The sequence below is a fragment of the Globicephala melas genome, chromosome 2 (genome assembly GCF_963455315.2).
Source record: "Globicephala melas chromosome 2, mGloMel1.2, whole genome shotgun sequence".
NCBI classification, from domain to species: domain Eukaryota; kingdom Metazoa; phylum Chordata; class Mammalia; order Artiodactyla; family Delphinidae; genus Globicephala; species Globicephala melas.
Genome location: NC_083315.2, coordinates 14,668,842 through 14,691,566, shown reverse-complemented (window position 1 = coordinate 14,691,566; position 22,725 = coordinate 14,668,842). Strand labels below are relative to the sequence as shown.

Here is a 22,725-nt window from a genome sequence, read left to right as displayed (position 1 = left end):
GGCCAGAGACTGGGAAGCCTGGGGGCCACAGGATAAGGTCAGTGTGACCAAGTCACCTTCTATCCTCCAGACAACTGGGCTTCCTGGGCCTCGTGTGTGCATAGCTTTCACCCCAACGTCTTAATGGAGCCACTGCCCTTCAACACAACATAAATACTAGAGCAATGAAGGAAATCTTCTCCCTCGGAGCCTCAAACTTGTAAACTTTAGGTCTTTTCCAGTTCACTGGGTGATGTACAGTGGGCAGCTTTGTTCACGTGTTGAGTAAGAAATTATAACGACATTTAAACTACAAAGTTACCTTTAACCTCTAGAACAGGGGGAAGTGAATGCAAATCAATTAAGTAATTGCTTAGAAGTCCTCTACGGCTCTCAACTGTCTGTGGAGTAAAGTGCAGTCTCCTTAGTTCTCCTTCAAGGTTATTTGTATCTTGTCTACCATTTCAATTTTTATCCCATAGCTTCTTACCTGGAGTTCAGTACCATCAAATTCACTCTATTCTCTTCTCCATACACACCCCAAATTCCCCATGTCACCAAGACATTACTCATTCTGTTCCTTCCACCAAAAAAGTCCTCCCCTTCCATCTCAATTCTTGAATTCTGTATCCAAGTAGCCTTCAATACCATGTACCCTGTAAGCTTCCCCGGACCATCTCTCTGCCAGGACAGCTGGACATAATCTCTCTTTCCTCTGAAATTCTATCCATAGTAATACATCTCTATCTTTCTCTGGCATTTACCTTTCTGTTTTGCATTAGAGTTAAATATGTATGTGATTTATTCCACCCTACAGACTTATAAATTCCTCGAGATTTGGATTAAATAACTTAAGCCTTTCAAGTAAGAGGTATTCTATCAGTATTTTCTGGAAAGAAAAAGATAATAAATATCCTAGGACATTTAAAACTTCCACTAAATTTTCACACATGAAGTCTTCCAAAAATGTCATTCTCATTTAAAGTCATAATAATCGAGAAATTATCAGGTATTGCATTTAGTTGGAAAGGTCTTATTAAGTTTTGTTAATGTGCTTAATTTTCATGCAAGAAAGCAGAAAACTTTCCCGAGGTCATGAATGCATTGCTCCAAGATCTGACAAGTGACAAGCTGTAAAGCTTCAGTGACTAACCAGACATCAGGCTGCTGCTGTAACCCTCACAGGTTTAAGCCTGTTTATACACTATGAAGTTTATTTTCTGACACTGTGAAATATCTGATGGTGATGGTATTAGTGCAGTTGCACAGTGCAAAGGACCCAGTTCACACCGATTCACAGCAATCCTTGTATGACTGCAAAGTAAGACTGTAGAATAGTGAAAGTACTGCCGGGAGCGGGAGGGCATTAATCTTAGAGATAATTTAATTCCACACCCTTATAACACGAAGGAAGACACTGAGGTTCAGAGTGGTGGAATGGCTTCTCCAAGGTCGAAGAGCCACACTTCCGGGAAGAGCTCTCGTGTTTCAACACTCAAGTGAAGCAGAATCATTCTGCAGATTCCCAGATTCTCTGTCAATTGCCAATAATTCTGCCTGAATCACTAACTCTTTGACACCCTGCTGTCCTCAAGCAGCTCACAGTGGCTGCCTGGCAGAAGATTTTTGAAGATAATAATCATAATTTTACTATTATTAAAGCTGACCCATGTTTTCAAAATTGAACGCATATCCGTGATGACTGCACAGTGACTGACATGCCAGACCTATGAATTCAAACATTTGAATTACTAATTACATTAGAGTTATTGGAGCTTCCCTGGTGGCGCAGTGGTTGAGAGTCCGCCTGCTGATGCAGGGGACACGGGTTCGTGCCCCGGTCCGGGAGGATCCCACATGCCACGGAGCGGCTAGGCCCGTGAGCCATGGCCACTGAGCCTGCACGTCCGGAGCCTGTGCTCCGCAACGGGAGAGACCACAACAGTGAGAGGCCCACGTACTGCAAAAAAAAAAAAAAAAAGTAGATAGCAGCATAATATAGAACATGAAAATCAACTTGGATGATATTGGTAAACTCAATCTCCTTATGCACCAATAACTAATTTTTTTTTTTTTGTGGTACACGGGCCTCTCACTGTTGTGAGAGGCCCGTGGGGTAAATTCCACTTGATCATGGTGTATGATCCTTTTAATGTGCTGTTGGATTCTGTTTGCTAGTATTTTGTTGAGGATTTTTGCATCTATATTCATCAATGATTTTGGTCTGTAATTTTCTTTTTTTGTAATATCTTGTCTGGTTTTGGTATCAGGGTGATGGTGCCCTCATAGAATGAGTTTGGGAGTGTTCCTTCCTCTGCAATTTTTTGGAAGAGTTTGAGAAGGATGGGTGTTAACTCTTCTCTAAATGTTTGATAGAATTCACCTGTGAAGCCATCTGGTCCTGGACTTTTGTTTGTTGGAAGATTTTTAATCACAGTTTCAATTTCATTACTTGTGATTGGTCTGTTCATATTTTCTGTTTCTTCCTGGTTCAGTCTTGGAAGGTTATACCTTTCTAAGAAATTGTCCATTTCTTCCAGGTTGTCCATTTTATTGGCACAGAGTTGCTTGTAGTAGTCTCTTAGGATGCTTTGTATTTCTGCAGTGTCTGTTGTACCTTCTCCTTTTTCATTTCTAATTTTATTGATTTGAGTCCTCTCCATCTTTTTCTTGATGAGTCTGGCCAATGGTTTATCAATTTTGGTTATCTTCTCAAAGAACCAGCTTTTAGTTTTATTGATCTTTGCTGTCGTTTTCTTTGTTGCTATTTCATTTGTTTCTGGTCTGACCTTGATGATTTCTTTCCTTCTACTAACTTTGGGTTTTGTTCGTCTTTCTCAGTTCCTTTAGGGTTATGGTTAGATTGTTTATTTGAGACTTTTCTTGTTTCTTGAGGTAGGCTTGTATTGCTATAAACTTCCCTCTTAGAACTGCTTTTGCTGCACCCATAGGTTTTGGATTGTCGTGTTTTCATTGTCATTTGTCTCTAGGTATCTTTCTATTTCCTCTTTGATTTCTTCAGTGATCTCTTGGTTATTTAGTAACGTATTGTTTAGCCTCCGTGTGTTTGTGTTTTTTACCTTTTTTCCCCTGTAATTGATTTCTAATCTCATAGAGTTGTGGTCAGAAAAGATGCTTGATATGATTTCAATTTTCTTAAGTTTACCAAGGCTTGATTTGTGACCCAAGATGTGGTCAATCCTGGAGAATGTTCCATGTGCACTTGAGAAGAAAGTGTAATCTGCTGTTTCTGGATGGAATGTCCTATAAATATCAATTAAATCTATCTGGTCTATTGTGTCATTTAAAGCTTGTATTTCCTTATTAATTTTCTGTTTGGATGATCTGTCCATTGGTCTAAGTGAGGTGTTAAAGTCCCCCACTATTATTGGGGGACTGTTGATTTCCTCCTCTTTTATAGCTGTTAGCAGTTGCTGTATGTATAGAGGTGCTCCTATGTTGGGTGCATAAATATTTATAATTGTTATATCTTCTTGGATTGATCCCCTGATCATTATGTAGTGTCCCTTGTCTCTTGTAGCATTCTTTATTTTAAAGTCTATTTTTCTGATATGAGTTCTGCTACTCCAGCTTTCTTTTGATTTCCATTTAAATGGAATATCTTTTTCCATCCCCTCACTTTCAGTCTGTATGTGTCCCTAGGTCTGAAATGGGTCTCTTGTAGACAGCATATATATGGGTCTTGTTTTTGTATCTATTCAGCGAGCCTGTGACCAAAAGTTGGAGCATTTAATCCATTCATGTTTAAGGTAATTATGGATATGTATGTTCCTATTACCATTTTCTTAATTGTTATGGGTTTGTTTTTGTAGGTCCTTTTCTTCTCTTGTGTTTCCCACTTAGAGAAGTTCCTTTAGCATATGTTGTAAAGCTGGTTTGGTGGTGCTGAATTCTCTTACCTTTTGCTTGTCTGTGAAGCTTTTGATTTCTCCATTGAATCTGAATGAGTTCCTTGCCAGATAGAGTAATCTTGGTTGTAGGTTCTTCCCTTTCATCACTTTAAATATATCGTGCCACTCCCTTCTGGCTTGTAGAGTTTCTTCTGAGAAATCAGCTGTTAACCTTATGGGAGTTCCCTTGTATGTTATTTGTCGTTTTGCCCTTGTTGCTTTCAATAATTTTTCTTTGTCTTTAATTTTTGTCAATTTGATTACTATGTTTCTCAGTGTGTTTTGCCATGGTTTTATCCTGCCTGGGACCCTCTGTGCTTCTTGGAATTGGGTGGCTATTTCCTTTCCCATGTTAGGGAATTTTTCGACTATAATCTCTTCAAATATTTTCTCGGGTCCTTTCTCTCTCTCTTCTCCCTCTGGGACCCCTATAATGCAAATGTTGTTGCATTTTATGTTGTCCCAGAGGTCTCTTAGGCTGTCTTCATTTCTTTTCAGTCTTTTTTCTTTATTCTGTTCCGTGGCAGTGAATTCCACCATTCTGTCTTCCAGGTCACTTATCCATTCTTCTGCCTCAGTTATTCTGCTATTGATTCCTTCTAGTGTATTTTTCATTTCAGTTATTGTATTGTTCATCTGTGTTTGTTCTTTAATTCTTCTAGTTGTTTGTTCTCTAATTCTTCTAGGTCTTTGTTAAACATTTGTTGCATCTACTCGATCTTTGCCTCCATTCTTTTTCCTAGGTCCTGGATCATCTTCTCGATCATTATTCTGAATTCTTTTTCTGGACGGTTGCCTGTCTCCACTTCATTTAGTTGTTTTTCTGGGGTTTTATCTTGTTCCTTCATCTGGTACATAGCCCTCTGCCTTTTCATCTTGTCTATCTTTCTGTGAATGTGGTTTTTGTTCCACAGGCTGCAGGATTGTAGTTCTTCTTGCTTCTGCTCTCTGCCCTCTGGTGGATGAGGCTATCTAAGAGGCTTGTGCAAGTTTCCTGATCATCTTTATTTTTCAAATAACATTTTTTTCTTTTATTATATACTCTTTGTAAACATCATTCTGATGGTTGTATGCTATTCCATTCAACATTCATTCAGTAGCTTTACATTCATTGTCTCTTATGCTGTCAAGTGGTATTCAGAAAGCACTGAGGGCCTAACGTTGCTAACATTGCCTTGAAGTAAAAAAGAACCTTATTTCACGCAGTTTGACTACATGTTAGTTTTCTATTGCTCTGTAACAAATTACTACAAACCTGATAACCTAAACTAATACACACTTACTATCTTACAGTTCTAGAGGTCAGAAATCCAAACTTAGTGTCTTTGCGCTGAAGTCAAGGTGTTGGCAGAACTGGTTCCTTCTGGAGGCTTCAGGAAGAATAATTTCGTTGCCATTTTCAATTGTTTCAATTGCTGCATGCGTTTCGTGGCTCCTGGCCCCTTCTTCTCATCATTCCAACCTCTGCTTCTATCATCACATCTTCTACTAATTCTGACCCCTGCCTCCTTCTTATAAGGCCCATTGTGATCCAGGATCTCCCCATGTCATGGTCCTTAATTTAATCACATCTACAAAGTCTTTCACCTTTATGGTGGTTGACAGGTTTTTGCAATTAGGACATGGACATCTTTGGGAGGCCATTATTCTGCCTACCACAGGTTGAATCAAATGTGAGATGCATCACACACTCCCCATTAAACTGTGACATGCCCTTGACCTTAAGACACATCCCAATTTCCATGATATTAAAATGTGACCCAGTGTGTATCTTTGTGTATTTCACCACAAAATCCAGACTGCATTAAACACTTGTAGGAATTAGTTTCTGTGCTGTGCTAGACACTGTGCACACTGTGATGAATTTTAATGACTTGGCCTCCAGTGGGTAGACCGCAGTTCATGCAGCCAGTCTTGTATTGTGGAGCATTGGGGCTCTTACCATTTTTTGCTGTGATAATTGGCCCCATTATGAACATAGTAATGGTAACAGCGAACATTTATTAAATTCACTGGGAGAAGTGATTTACACTTATTACCTCATTTAATCCTCACAAAGACCCTATGAGGTACTAAAATTATCTCCATGTCATAGATGAGGAAGATGAGGCACAGCATTTAAGCAGCTTGCTCAGTATCATGCATTTAGTCAGTGGTGGAGTAAGGCTATCCAGCCCAGGCTCTCCAGAGATCATACACTTAACCTCTAGGCCATGCTGCCTCTCTGTGTGTAAAAGGGTCTTGCTTCATGCACTGTATGTTGCAGTGTAGGAGGATGTGTAGCTAAGGGCATACATTATGTCCTTAGAACAGATTCCCCAAAGTAGAATCAAGTGAAAGAAATAAATAGTTTAAAAGCACTTAACAAATATTGCCAAAATCGTTGCCCAAAGATGTACACCAATTTATGTAGTTGTCATTGCTATTGTCTTTTTTTAGCGAAGATAATAATGACAGTACCTATTATCGGTTTTGTTCTTGCAGAAAATATACACCAGTTATTATATGTTTTGTGGACACAAACACTCTTCCTCATACATTACCTGGGCTTTAGCTTTTAAACTTTTTGTTTATAGAAAGAGAATAGGATAAAATGGGGATTTAATTCTAGAAATTCATTGTTATATGGAATGCCAAGTGAATGTGACTCAAGGCAATAAAACGATTAAAATCAAGAGAAAAGTAGATGAAAATAAGGAGGCCTTGATGATAAAGCAAACCCGTCACTCCATATATTGTATAATTAAACAATAATTGAGTTGACTGTTTACGCCTCATGTCTTCATACAGAGGATCTGGGCCAAGAGTTCCATTCTCCTGAGACAGTCAGTCTTACTCATCTGGCAGAATGGTCTATTTTTCAAAAACTTACCTTCTGTATTCCTCCATCACCCTCTTCAGGTCTTAAACTGAGCATTTTCTTTCTTTTGACTTTTTACTATATGGATTTCATTTTGTGTTTACCTGTATGGCTTCTCTCAGTAATTTTCGAATAGACACTTGATTTTGACCAAAACCCATCTTCTATACATGAATGAATAACATGCTTAAAAATCTTTTTTAAAATCAGGTTCACTGTCTTGAAATAAAATAGCAGAGAACAAATATTCAAATAAGCATGTTTTTCTTAATTTTTAATAGATTTTGATGAAACTACTATCTCTTTGGAAGAATTAAATATGCCTTTGGTTCTACATCAAATTTAATGTTTGCTGAACATTCCTAAGCATGGATTCTGTGATTTATAATAAATTTTTATTGCATGAATATGGGCTACAGACATAAATGTTTGCACTGTTGAATACTATCACTATTTAAGATTTTTAAATAAGATACAGAAAATGTAATCTAATTGAAGGCCAAGAAAGTAATAGTATAAAGTGGTAACCATATGAAAAAAACAATCCCATGAAAGGATTCTATGTGGACCATAAACAAAATAATTTCAATTAGCAATCTTAATAAAAGAATCCATGATGAACACCGTGCTTAATTTTCTTTAGTATTCTAAACAATGGCTGATATTTAGACATTTATGTGCAGATGTGACTGTTCTATATTAATAAAAATGAAGAGAAACGGTAAAACTGATGATAAAGATGATCAATACCTTGGCAAAATAGATTCTATGAGTAAAATATTAGCTTTTTTGATAATAGAAAAGCAAAAACTAAGAATACCCTATCCTGCTGCTGATGCTGTAGGGCACTATTGAAAACGTCCTCAGAGAGAAAGAAATCAGTAGAAAGGACTCATTTAAAGATGGTAGAGAATTATAGGAACAAGGTCCTTCATGTTTCAGGAGAGCACTAAGACAATGCAATGGTAATGGAGTTTGTCTCTGAGTAGGTTACAATTTTTACTCTGAGGATTGGAGAAAGGAAAGGGGCAGAGCTGTGCTGTCAGTGTGGCAGCCACTAGCCCTGTGTTGCTGTTGAGCAGTTGGAATGTGGCTAGTCTGGAATAAGGTGCATGTAAAATACACACCAGTTTTTGAAGTTTGAGTACAAAAATAGAATGTATGATAACATTAATAGTTTTATATTAATTACATGTTGAAATGAAAATATCTTGGGTATAATGGCTTAAATAAAATATATTATTAAAATTAATTTCACTTTTTAATGTGGCTACTAGACACTTCTAAAATTATGTTGGTGGCTCACACTCTATTTCTACTGGACAATGCTGGTTTATAGAGAAAACCTTGCAGAGAAGAGGGGGTTAAACAGAAAATCTGATTCTCTCCATATTTTTTTTTTTTTTTTTTTTTTTTTTTTGCGGTACGTGGACCTCTCACTGTTGTGGCCTCTCCCGTTGCGGAGCACAGGCTCCGGATGCGCAGGCTCAGCGGCCATGGCTCACAGGCCCAGCCTCTCCGCGGCATGTGGGATCTTCCCAGACCGGGGCACGAACCCGCGTCCCCTGCATCGGCAGGCGGACTCTCAACCACTGCGCCACCAGGGAAGCCCTCCATATTTTTTAAAAGTAGAAAACCAGGTGATTTTCAGCACAAGGGAGAAGTTAGATGCTTGAGGAGAGAGATGGCTGACAAAGCTATCTGATATGTTGACCATTCATTCATTCATCTATTTGAATTTGTTGAGTCCCTATTATGTGCCAGGTACCCAAGACACAGAGATAAACAAAATGGACAAGAAACCATCCTTGCTGTCATGCAGCTTCCATGCTAGTGAGGAGAGAGAGAAGATAGATATACTTTAAGCTAGGTATGGATTTCAAGTTGAATGTTTAGTTATAAAAGAGACAGTCCTCATAAAATGCTTAGAGAAAATGTTAACCTTTTTTGAGCAGTAAGATATTATTAGTCAGATAATGAAGGATATAAGAGTTTATGATGATCTTTGTTCCTGAACTTCAAATTTGGTAATAATCAGTTCTGGGTAGATATGTACAGTACACACACATGCATAAGTAAATAAGACTGCTCTCCAAAACAGTTAATTTTCCTGAAGGACAAAACAGTCTCACCATTCTTAAATTGTGCATACTAATTTGAACTTGAAGTCACACGATGGTTTTCACAGTAAAACCTGGACGTAAATGTCTAAATACGGGCTTCCCTGGTGGCGCAGTTGTTGGGAGTCCGCCTGCCGATGGGTGGGACGCGGGTTCGTGCCCCGGTCCGGAAGGATCCCGCGTGCCGCAGAGCGCTGGGCCTGTGAGCCATGGCCGCTGAGCCTGCGCGTCCGGAGCCTGTGTTCCGCGGCGGGAGAGGCCGCAGCGGTGAGAGGCCCGCGTACCGCAAAAAAAAAAAAAAAAAAAAGTCTAGATACCAGTCACTGTTCATATCATGCCTTAAAATTCTTACTATTTCTAGGGGACCAAAATATCTGCCTTTAGTGGAAGTTCCCAGTATTTTTTATCCTCAAACTCATAGGATGTCGAAACAAAAAGAAACATCAGCATGCATGCAACCCAGGGATTTTGTAACTTTTTCAAAATAAAGTGTATGAATTCCCTCCCGTATCTACCTTACCTGCATCTCCTTGCGGGTTTATGTTTTGTCTTAAAAACTTGTGGGAATTTTGCATTATACTCTATAATATAGACACATTTGTTTAATGTAAATTTTTAAAAAAATGATTCTGCCCCCCCATCCTTTAACCAAAGATAACATTTCAAAAGATGAGTCTTCTTTCTTCTGCAACTTTGAGCATCCCTGGCACCCCGTTGCACAGCCCTAGGTACTATAAAATCCAGGAAAATCCAAACCAGCAGAGCCCTGTGTTCCTGGAACCTAAGTGGGAAGTGTCCTTTCTCCCCCTTTGTTGGAGGCAAGTCCAGTGTAGAGACAGAAACCCAGGATGGTGAACCAGTTCTCCTGGGGCATGTCAAAGCTGGTTTCAGAGCCAGTACTTGAACTCAGGACTCTTCCTGGCCTGTAGGCTGCGCTGCCACAGCAGAGGCATAACCACAGACTTCTGAGCAATTTGTCACTCAAGGGATTCCTCACCCCAGGAAGTATTTGGGAATAACAAGGACACATGGAGAATATGATTAAAGGAAGACGGGCAGCTGTGGCCCTCAACTTTTCCTGGCAGTCAGTAGTGGTGCCAGGAAAGAAGCCAGAGGAAAGGAGCCAGGCAAGGACTCAGAGGCTGGTGCTGGGGAGGAAAAGTGTTTGCTCAAAGTCTGGCGTCTGGCTTTGCAGCTGCCTAATGAGCAGCACTTGGGAGGCAGGAAGACACGGCCCGTTGGCGGCCTGCGCCATAGACAGAGAATTCGTTTCAGAGACCAAAGGATCCTTTTATCTTGAAGTCACAGGTTTTTCTCATAACTGAGTTTTCCCTTAAGCCATTCCTTAGTCTTATTTCAGTCTTAAAGAAAACTCAAGGAAAAAATGATTCATTGAAACAAAATATTTATTTCTATTTCTTAGAGGAGGCAAAAGCTGGCATTCACTTTTGGTGAACTGCTGTGAAGAAGGAAAGTTTAGGCAAAACCTAGCTGAAATGGTTTGACACCCTCGTTAAAGAAGCTGTTTTATTAGATGGCAGATTTCCAGAAATCTAGCAATATATAGGGGATAAAGGTGAAAATGGTTTGCATATTTTTAAAGACACTCTTTGTGTATCTGTTCTAAGATGCTAGAATCTTATTCATGTGCATCATTGAATGTTTTTGAGACATCAGTTCAAGTTTATGGTGATTCCCTTATTTACACAGTTACCAAAATAAGATTTCTTTTATAGGTATCGTCTTTAAGTTACTCTTCTGCATACCACGTTTTAAGTTAAATTCCTAAAACTAAAATATTTTCTTCCCTTCGTCAGGGAGAATTTATTAAACATAGTGAATAATATTTCACTGAGCTCTCTGCTCTAATTGCTTCTTAATTACCATTCCTTAACTTATTATTTTTCATAGTGCATAAAGCCATGAAACAAATTATATATATATTCCTATTATATTTATATCATGCGTATTTATATATGTGTGTTTTATGTATATTTATATGTGTATAATATGTATATTTTATACGTGTATATAAAATCTCCACAGGGAAGCCCTTAAGAGATAGAAGAATCAAATGAATAAATAAATAAAAACCCGCAGAGCTACAGTCCACTTGGGCATCTGTAAACCTGAATTATGTCATTTTAAGTATATGATATAAGTTTTAGGTATTCCAGTTTTTTCTTTCTGTAGTCTCTTTAAAAAGAAGACTGCTCTACTTATAGTACCAACTGTTGAGTAATTTCTTCCTTGTGATTTTGGTAACTTTTTTGTTAAAATAAATACTCAAGTCTGTCTATTTGTGGAGACAGATAATAGAAACTTTAATTTTAGCAATAATTATTGCATTGCAATAATAATAAATTTATTCAATTATAGATTATTTTTCCACCAATTCCACATAGTATAATTTTTTCTGACAAATACAAATACAAAGAAATACAAAACAACTAAATAATTTGATTATCATGACATGCTTTGGTTTATAAATAAGTACTAGAATTATTTGTGATTGTAAAAAAATTGAAATTTTAAAATTTGAGTTTAGAAGATTCAAAATTCAGAATCTAGAGAACAGAAATATAAAGACATGTATTTTAAATGATAGAAGTAATCGTACTCTTTGTAATTCCATTAGAAATGATTAGGCAAAAGTACTTTTAATTTGCAAGTGGATTAAGATTATTTTGCTCTATTTTCTTGAAGTGATGCTGTCATGAAAACTTTCTTAATATAAACAAAATAATTTTCAATTCAAAATTAAAACAACTTTTCTTACATCATATAGTGAGGGAATATAGAGTCAGAATTATTAGTTCTGTTTCTACTTTCAGCTAATTACAATATTTATATTTTAATGAGAAAGCCATTCATCTGTTCAAAAAAACTTTTTTGTGAACACTGGCTCTGGGACCAGTGTTATCCTTGGCAAAAACTTTAAAAGGAGAAATGATATTTGTTCTGTTAAAAGGAGAAAACTTTTTTTTCTATAAAAAGAAAATAGATTTATGATAATTATTCTGAATCTCAGTGCAATGTAAAGTTCTAGGATTGTAGTAAGGGATAATCTTCTTTTAATTGTATATCAGGGTCTTTTTGTTTTCTATCTGAATTTATGTCACATATCTTAGTTTTTCAAGTTTTCCTTGCCATTGACCTTGAAATATCTGTGATTCAGTATCTGGTAATTGGGCTTGCATCTTGAATATGTACAAGTTTAATGTGGAGAAAATTTGATGTAGTGTGAGGATAAAAAACATTGAATTTTAGTGAAAAGCAATCTCAAAATTTGTAATTTATAATATATGGCTGTCAATTTTAAAATGTATCATATGTTTCATGAAGAGTAGGAAGGCATCTCACCAAAAGTGATAAGTGTACCCCTACAGTGGAGGAACGTACCCAACCTTAAGTGTGTTTAGAGGAGAATGATTATTACGGGCTTCTGACTCATGCCTGGAATATGAATGAAAGGAGAAGTTCTAGCTGAGAAAAGTCTAGAAGGAGGAGCATGGTAGCTCCCACCACCGTTGATAGGCTATCCCATGAACAAGGCGTCTAACTTCTTCTGGATGGATCTCAAGGATGGTTATGAGGGTCTCTGGGGAGAAGCTATGAAGATACGAATATGAGCTAAATATAGACTTTCTAATAATCAGAGGTACCCAGAGATGGTACTCAGAGGCTCTGGGGTGATGAGCTTTTCATCACCAGAGGTCCTTAAGCATTCAAGAAGGCCCGTTATTCAGGACTTCGTAGAGTGTATTTAAGCATTATATATGTGTATGCACTCGAATGAATTTAAGGTTTGTTCTATCCCTGTAAGTCTTGAATATTCTGGTGCCCCCTCCACCCACAAAGTCGTATATGTTTCAGAAAAATACAAAAATGGCAAAGTAAACTAGAAAGCATGATTGTGTGTTTGCTCACACAATCTCCCAGTTTTTGAAGACACCTTAATTTTTCATAACCCAAAGTGCAAAAGTGAAACTCATGCCCACACAACAAGACTACAAGGAAGACTATAGTTCTCCTATCCAGAGAATATAGTTAGTTGTGAGCTAATACTCTGAGGTGGAGGGGACCCACCAACTCTTCACCTTTTAAGGAAGTTGGTAGATTTCATGTTCATGTTGCTGCAGGACAGGCAAGACTCCAGTTTGTCTTTAGTTAAAGGTCTGCATAAAAACAAAGGAATTTATCAGGAAAGTAACAGCCGGTACAAAGTGCCTTAAATAAATCTTTCCCAGTAAGGGTTACTTGAAATAGAATAAAGTAACGTAGAGCCAGAGATACAAAGTGCTGTTTTGCCTTCTCCCATGGTTCTCTCAGCAAATGAATTTCTTAAGTTTTACGAAGAGGTGAGGCTGACAAGTAAGTATGTATGATTTCTTTAAATAGGTAGGAGAAGCAAAGCTTACTTGGCACTTTGCACTTAGAAATAAACTCGTTTGTGGTTTTCTTTCTATCTCCATCTTTTTCTCCCTTTCTCTTAAGATTTCAACTATTCTGAGAGCTTTTGGTATAACATGTAAGCTCCAGCCACTTAAAATCACTTCTGCTACTCTGTTTCCTTCCCTCACACTGCAAAGAAGCCTTAGGGAATTTTTTAATATTCTCATTCAAAAATTTTTTCTGAAATTTAAGTTGGCATTTTTCCCATTCCTATTTTATTTCAATCTGTGATCATTAACATCTTCATATTATAATCACTGCTAATGGGCAAAGTACTTTTTTATTCTCACCCTTCTCTTAACTATAGAAAACACAGATTTCATTCACATTGAAACTCCCATGTGCACTAAATGATGCAGCTGAGTCACATTCCAGGCAGGTGCAAATCTGTTTTCCTGACGTAGAACAGAGTGTAGGTCCCCAATCTCGATCAGGAGGAGGTAAGAGGAGAGCGCAGCTACTTAGTTATCTTCCCTCCATGAATCTCCACTTAAGAAAATATATCATCATCTCTTATTGACCTCCAAGTAGTAAAGAGACAGATAAATATCTTCCTTGCCTTCCTGCCTTTATGAGCCTAATATATATGAATATATATATATTCAGTCATTCATTTACCTCAGCACATAGAACAATTGCCTGTTTTATTTATTTGTCAATGAAAGGTATAAGACTAAAGTATTCTCAGTGATATTTTCATTCAAATCAATTTTGTGAAAGACTTTATAGTAATAAATGATGTGATTTAACAGTAATGAAAAACAAAGTCCTTTAAATATCAAAAGATAGTGCTAATGGAAGTTTCGAGGAAGTTGCTAGTGGTGGTAGCAGCATAAATGTCTTGCTTCCAAAATATCCAGATAAAAACAGACAGAACAACTGGATACAAAAGTCAAAACCTTGTGGGCAGCATTTACAACAAAACCAGCTGACAGCTTACGTCCAAAGTATAAATATGAACCCTCAAATACAGCAGATAATAACAAGCCACCGATATCCACAAGACCTGAATGTTGTCCATATCTGTGTGCAAGGAAGCAAAGGGTAGCAACAAGGTGTCCAACAGGCATGAAAACAGGAGAACCACAAAATAGCCAATAGGCATTGACTAGAAAATACAGCAGGCTAATGTGAGAACAGCAGCAAGAAATGGGAAGGGCAAATGCCACCCTGGTTGCAGGTGAGTGCACGGGCCCTATGTATAAATTTCTGAAGGAGCTAGAGTGGTTCGGTTTGAAGAATTCTCAAAATTGACCTGCCAGGGCCATCTTCCATGACAGTGCCCACGCTAGGACAAAACCCTGGGAGTGGATTCAGAATTGAGTAGGATAGAGACAGCAGAAATTTTAAAAGCAGGGGTCAGGGGAGGTTCTTTTAAAGATATGCAGGGAAACAGAGTCAGGAAATATCAGAGAGCAAGCCATCATATGTTTTTAATACAATTGAAGAACAACAGAAGAGAGAACTCTGAAACTATTGATGTTACTTCAGCCAGTCCTCTTTCTGAAAGTTCAGAGAAACCAAATGTGAATAAAAATAAGCAGAAGAAAAATATGGAGGTGAAATCCCTGCAAAGATACTACAATTTAAAGAGAATAAAGAGCAGAATTATGGGATTGGCCAAAAAGTTCGTCCAGTTTTTTCCATAAGATGTTCGGAAAAACCCCAGTGAACTTTTTGGCCAACCCAATATATCCCTACAGTCAGCGAAAGCATATCAGAAAGACATGCCTTTAAAAATCTACTGAAAACTCTAAAGTACTATTTCAAAACTAGCTAAAAAGCATTAAGAAAATGATGTATAACATTAAAGAACAACTCAAATTGGCATTATATAAACTGAAAAATGTGGTGAACATCCTTGAGAATTAGAAATAAAAGAAAAAATCAGAAATAAAAGAAAAAAATCATTTTGGAAATGAGGAAAAAACTAGAATAAGAGAAGAGCAAATAAACACAATTTTTGTGACCTAGGAGAAGTAAAAGCTTAAAAGAAAGAAAAGTTTAAAATTGAAAAGAACTAAAGAAGGAGATAAAAAAGATTTGAGAGATAATGACAAATATTAAAGATTTACAAAGACCCAACATGTGGATAATAGGAATCCCTAAAGAGGAAAACCAAAGCAATAAATAAGTAAACACAAAATGTAAAAATTATATAAACTATGATTTTTTTTACAAAGTTCCTGCAACTTACAAAAAAAATCTAAATATTGAAAGAAGACAGTGTGTACCTGAGATTATTGACCCAAAGCAAAACCAATTGGTTAACATTAAAATTTATTTTACTAAAATCACAGGATGATTTTTTTAAAGAAAGAAAGAAAATCCTTTGTGCACTTAGACAAATGGAACACCTGACTTTTAAGGGAATATGAATTAGATAATCATCAACTTTTTGACAGCAATTTTTTAAGCCATAGGAAAATGGGGTAACAATATTAAAGGAAAGGAAATGTAAGCCAAGGTTTTATATCCAGCAAAACTAATTTTCAAGTATAAAGGGCACAGTAAACTATTATTAACATACAAGAGTCTGGCAATGTTGTTTTCATGAGCTTTTCCTGAGAAATCTATTAGAGAAGAGCTTCAGATAAACAAAGTGACAAAAGAGGTATCAAACAAGAACTTGTGAACTCAGTTGGCACCACTCAGAAACTTCTGTACACTTTCCCCATATGACTGTCCTTTGTACATTTGAAGGTGGCTATTGCTGGAATATGTATCTCATGTTTCAGCTTCCTCTACCTGACAACGAACATTTTGGAATTGTTTAGAAAATGTTCACAATATTTTTTCTATATGTTTCTCCATTTATATTTGTAAATGCAATTGCTAATTTAACAACTAATATTATATGTCAAGTATACTTTAATTTAAAAAGCAAATGCAGCTGCTAATTTATACATGCATGTTTTAATTTATATAATAATTATACATTATGTATATTCATGATAATGTGCATAATTTATATATGCACATTCTAATCTCCCATTCACTGAGTGTTAAAATAATAATGTTACGAGTAGTAATATATCGTTTATTATTGCTTTTGATCTGGCATATACTGTATTAAGTGTTTTATATTTGTAAATCTCTGGGCCACATATAAGCCACTAAAAAGAGGTAAATTTGAATAACACAAATGGCTAACTGTTCAGCATAATTTGTGTTCCCAGTTCCATAGTAGAGATTTGTGACTGGTGAGTAATTAATGCAACTTAAGATTACATTTCCCAGGTTCTCTTGCATCTGAATGTGGCCATATGACTACTGATCACTAACAGTAAGTGATGTGTGCCACTTTTAAGTCAAGGCTTTCAGAATTGGATGTGTCTTTTACACACCTTACATCCTCTTCCATCAACTGGATACACAGTACAAGAGACTGGAGAAGCCAAGTTGAAAAAAGCCTGATCCATGCATGGAAGGAAGTTGCCTGCCTATAGGAACACTTGTCTTGGACTATTATGTGAACAAGAAATAAACTTCAATTTATTAAGCCATTGAAAAAATTAAAAGAAGGATTATTAAAAGAGAAAATAGTTACCATCTAGTGGATGTAAAGCCACTTAATAAATTCATTAAGATAATGAAATATCAGGGAAAATCATTGGGCTGGGTATGTTTTGACAAACAACATAATTGCACTAGAATTTGTTTAGAAAGAGAAGTATATAAAAAAGGAACCAGATGGACTAAAAACCACTGACGATATTGAACAAATTCAAGTCAAAAGAAAACCAAGGCGATAAATATATTGATAGTGACAAATCCAAATGTAAAAGAAATGAAATTATTGGAGAAAAAAACTATAATAACATAAAGTTATACAAGACATATATTGTCTATAAAAATTACAGGAGTACAGAAGAGGAAGAGTAAAATATATTTTAAAAAACTAAACAATTACGTTTTTGAACTTAAATTTTTATTTACCAACTGTAAAATCTATTTAGCAGAATATATTTAGTGTAATTGGAAAAACTGAGTATATATCTATTTTTTTAATGAAACGATTTATGATATTTCAGTGGGACAAATAAGTAACCAGAGGTTATGAGACTTGAAATTATTTTCTATTAACTCTGGTTAGTAGGTGGAACTGACTGATCAGTTCTTTCAAGGGACTGTCTTTAAAACAAAATCAGAAAGACTTCCCTCATTGTATTATTTTAGTTTACTTCTGAGTGAACTTTAATAACCATATAGTAGCTCCAGGGGACAGCACATCTGTCTCATTCATTGTTTTTATCCCCAGGACAAGCACAATACTTATAAATATTTGCTGAATAAATAGTCTCATCTAAAATAATCCGAGTAGAACTTCAATAAACAGAATCATGAAATGACAGAAAGTTGAAGACAGCAGGAAAGTTAAGGAAAAAATCAAATGCAGTGGTTCACAACTTTTGCATTACATATCTCACCTAAAGAGAAATTAGACTTCATTTCCCTGAATAAACATTTGTATACTTGGAAATATAAATAACTCTTGAATTTGCAGCACTGATGTTTTAAGATGATGTAGTAAGATATTTTTAATGTAAATCTTACTGGTATATTTTAGTTGAGTCATTCACCATGTGTTTTAAATGCATACAACTAATGTTGATTTTAAAATATTGCCCTTTTAAAAATTACTGGCACATATTTATCAGATATAAGGCTAACAGAAGGTTGTAGGCTCACAGTAAGTAGAGTACCAGTGTTTGTCGTTTCTCATTTTCTACATGAGAATGTGGATAACCTCCCATGAGATGGGAAGTGATTTGCCTGAGGCCTTAGTGCTTGACAGTAACAGAAGCAGGAACCAGTTAAATGCAGTGGAAAGAGTGCAGTGCAAAGAGGACAGACCTTGCATAAATTCTAGCTTTTAATTTATTAACTTTGTGACTTTTGGTCAATTCCTTAACCTCTCGTGTAATCCAACCGGGAATTAAAACCAAATTTGCTGACTCCCAACTGCCTTCATCAGCATAGTGTTAAAAGCACTATTTTTAAAAAAGATGGTCATTAGTCTTAGCCAAAAATTATATAAGTACCAAAATTTATTGGAGGTATTCATCTTTTTCCCATTCCTCCCTTGTATTTGTTGGAGAGGTTCATTTATTTCCCATACCCACCCTCCTTTCTTATGCGAATGTTGGTGAGTTGCCCAAATGATAAAAAGGAAGGGAAAAAGTGATTTAGAGTGATCTAAATAATTCACAAACCATTTTCTCAACCCCTGGATATAATACCATTGATTGTGCAATAAAAAGAGTCATTTTTATAGGTTCTAGTTGGTCTATCTCAGACATCTTGATTTTTTTATTCTTTTCTTTCATTTTAAAAATGCTGTGAACGTTGCAGTTACTTCCAGGACTGTAACCTGGCTCACATAGTATCATTCCAATGGTTATCATTACTTCTTTATCACAGGATGTCTTGCACTTTCAGCTAAGCTTTTGTGGAAATTACATGAATCTTTGTAAAGGATAGTAATGAACATCATTGGAGGCTCTAAGTAAGGAACGATTAAACACTGATATTAGTCAGTTATAACATTGTATGGAAACAGTTATGAATGCATCTGTAATATCCCTTCAATTGCTCTCGTACAGCAGATATTCCTTAACATTTATTTTTCTGCCATACTAATGCTATATTGTTCCCCTTTTGATATTTTTATTGAAGTATAGTTGATACACAGCATTATATTAATTTCAGTGGTACAACACAGTGATTCAATTTTTTATGGGTAGGATCATCATTATTTTTTATTTCAATTTCTCAATTGACTTGAAAAGAGATAGTGTGTATCCAGAATTCCAAAATAAATAGATCGAGTTTCTCGAATTTAAAAGAGATATACCATTATGCAAATCTATTTTTCTATGGTACCTTAAATAGGTAAAAAGTTTGCTATCTGCCTTTTAAAATGTTTCTAAACCTTTTAATTTTATTTAAACATATACAAACTAAACACGTCCTGAAATACCAGTCGAATATTACAGATCTATTTTTGTCCTGGCTTGGTTGATAAACGTTACACTAAATCGTCCCATGAATAGTGTCCAGCCTTGGATTTGATGGCATAAAGCATTCAATTGGGTTGTTTCCTAATCTTGTGATTGAATGTAGACTAAAGCATGCAGTCCCTTTAGGGCAGGAAATAACTCATGATCTGCCATTCCTAAGGTCACGGCTGGTTAGAGTTTAACTCGCCACTTTTCTTTCACCTCACTGAGAAGCAGTGATGCTCCAGCTACAAGTTACTTGATGAGAACAGCCTCTTCGGGACCACAGCCAGTCCTACTGTTGTCCAGATCAGCACTAACTCACATTCGACTTTTATGAGAACATTTATGAGCAGGGCAGCATTATCTTGTCTTTTAACCAAGTCACTGGGCACCAGTGACCTGGCCTGTTTTCACACTCAACTGCAAATTACTTTTCCACAGCGTAAACTGCCTGTCTAATAGCAAATTATTACTGTATTTTAGTAGACGACGGCCACTCGTGGCAGTGTGGTTCAAAAAATCAAAAGATACTGCCAAATGCATTATCAACATAATATTATAAGCTAATACCAAAGAAGCCTGGAATCTTCTCAGCTCATATCATGGAAAAGCAATCAAAACTGAAACTCCTATTTGTGAAATGCAATCTGGTAGATGTTCTTAATATCGCAGAGTTGCAACTAGGGGAAACATATAACCCAGTTTATGTCTGTTGTCTGATGTAAGTCGTTACTAGTTCTCCCATTCGCTCTCAGAGTGTCCTAATTTGGACAATGTCATATGGTCACCCTGTATATAATATTTGCCAGCTTATTATATAGGTGGAATCATAGAACATAAAAACTTTAAAGACCAAATAGCCACGTAGGAATTTAGTAATAATACAAAGAACATCACCAGTGTGTTCCATGCTGAATAGTTCAGGCAAGCACTGCAAAATTCTTAGGAAAGAGAGGGAGATGAATCAGGGGGAATTTCATTAAAGAGGCAGTATTTGAGCAGAGCCTCAAAAGAGTGCCAGGCCGTGCCTAAGCAAAGAGGAAGGGGAGACGCCATTCACATGGAAGAGGGGTATGTTATGATTTTACAAAAGCATTAAATCAAGAAGGGGCAAGATGGATTGATCTATTCAACTGTATATTGGTATCTACAGAAAAGTACTGGGAGTAGCTTTAATGTGGATGGAGGTCACATGTGACAGGCTTTGAAGAACTAACTACAAAATCTGGGCTTCCTTCTATGGGCAGTGAGCATCAGTGATGTAATAAAGGAGTAGAAGTTGAAAACGGTGTTGGGGAAGGGGGCTGGAGACAGCTGGAGAAGAGAGAAAAGACCTGCAGAGGAGAGCTGGAAGGCTGTCTCGGTAGTTCATGTGTGAGATGAGAGCTGCGAGCTGAATTAGGGTATTAATAGAAGGAATGGAATCGGGCTACTTCAAGAGCCATGCGAAGGCAGAAGATAGAATTTAGCCATTTTCATTTGCTTAAAGCTTTGTGTCTGAAAGTGCTTTCAATTAATTATCTTTGATTCTCAATGAGGTCCGTAAATGTAGGCATTTGTTATATCCCTGTTTTACAGAGAAAGTAACTGAGAGTCCCAGAAATTAAGCAATTCCAAAACTCCTATAGCTAATTTATGGTAAAGGTGGGGAGAGTATCCTGATTCTTTGAATCGAATGTGTGGGGTGAAGAGAAAGAAGGAAAGATAATTCCAAAGTACGAAAGCTGAGACACGGGGAAATTAAATTTTCTAGCCACAGAATTAGAAACATCAGAGGACAAAGCTAGTTTAGGAAAGAAAGTGATGGGGGTGGATTTTAAGCATGTTTGGTTTGAGCTGATGGTCAAATCACAATTGGGCCTCTTCAAAAAAGCAACTGAAGGGCTTCCCTGGTGGCACAGCGGTTGAGAGTCCGCCTGCCGATGCAAGGGACACGGGTTCGTGCCCCGGTCCGGGAGGATCCCACGTGCCGCGGAGCGGCTGGGCCTGTGAGCCATGGCCGCTGAGCCTGCGCGTCCGGAGCCTGTGCTCCACAACGGGAGAGGCCGCGACGATGAGAGGCCAGCGTACCACAAAAAAAAAAAAAGCAACTGAAGATAAGGAATGGATTAAGATAAAGCAGTCAAGTGAGAAAATGTGCAAGTTACAATAGTGAGAATTGAACCCCAACAGAATAAAGAATGCTACGGGGAAGAGAGATCAGAGAGCTCCTGGCTCCCTTAGGACATGTTAAAATATAGCATTCATAAACCAGGGAAGGAGACAAGTGTAAAAGGTAAAAGAAAAAAAAAGAAAGGCATAACAAAAGAAAAAAACCCAAGATGCAAGAAAATATACCGTCAAGGGAAGGTATCAAAAATGAAGAGTAGGCAGCAGTGTAAAGGGCTCCAGAGACACCAAAGAATTAGAAGAGAAAAAAGGTACTAACTTGACAAAGAGATTATTTGTCACCCGTGAGGATGCAGTTTCAAGGTAAGGAGCAGACATCAGATTTAAGGGGGTAAAATTGGTGGTGTAATGTGAAGGCAGTGGATTCAGTCAGACATTCAAGAGAGATTTAGTAACGAGGCTGCAAAAAAACATCAAGTAAAGGTGGTTTTTTGGTTTTCTGATGTTGAGTATAGGCATAAGGTAAAGAAAAAAACGGATTTTTTTTTTAAGTTGTTTGGGAAGGAGGGAGGGATGAAGTAGAGACAGGGTTGAGTAGGAAATGCAATTAGCTATGCAAGGAGGAAGACTATCTTTTTATTTCAGGTAAGAAGAAAGGATGAGTAGATATGAAGGCGTTAGTGAAGAGAGAGGGGAAAGGGTTAGCACCTTAATGGCTTCATCTTCTCGGTAAAAATGGGTGATGAAATACGAGATTGAGAGAGGACAGCACGGATTGGGATTGGACGGAGTCTGGGGGTATCATGAGGATTTAACAAGAGAAGAGTGAATGAGTCAATGAGTTCCCAATTGAAAGAGTGGAATTCTGATCTCAGGTGGCCTCGACCCGCAGCTGCTTGAAGCAGGGTTTCAGTTCCTGGCCAGTGATTGAGGTCGGGTCGCGGCGGTGAGATACCGAATCCTAGCCACTAGACTAGTGGTCAGTGACAAGGCCCTGGCCCTTTGACTTTGCAGAAAAGAATTCCCACAAGGACGGAAAGTAGTGAAACAAGTAAAGTGTTTATTAGGAGGAAAAGAGTACATGTGGATAGACACATGGGGGGGACTCAGAGAGAGAGTCGTGCTCTCGTGGTAGTTTGAATCACTTATATGGGGCATTTCTTCCAGGTTTCCTTTGGCCAATCACTTTGATTTGTCTGGTTCTGAGTCCGTATTTGGTATATCTCAGGATTCTCCCATGTGCGCACGTGCATCTCTTAGCCAAGATGGATTCCAGCAAAGAGGCC

General features: G+C 37.2%; 1 protein-coding gene across 3 annotated transcripts in view; it reads left to right on the top strand.

The window, feature by feature from the left end:
- The window catches only part of PLXDC2 (plexin domain containing 2), a 414,801-nt gene that overhangs the window by 379,034 nt on the left and 13,042 nt on the right, over positions 1 to 22,725 (top strand). The window lies entirely within an intron of this gene.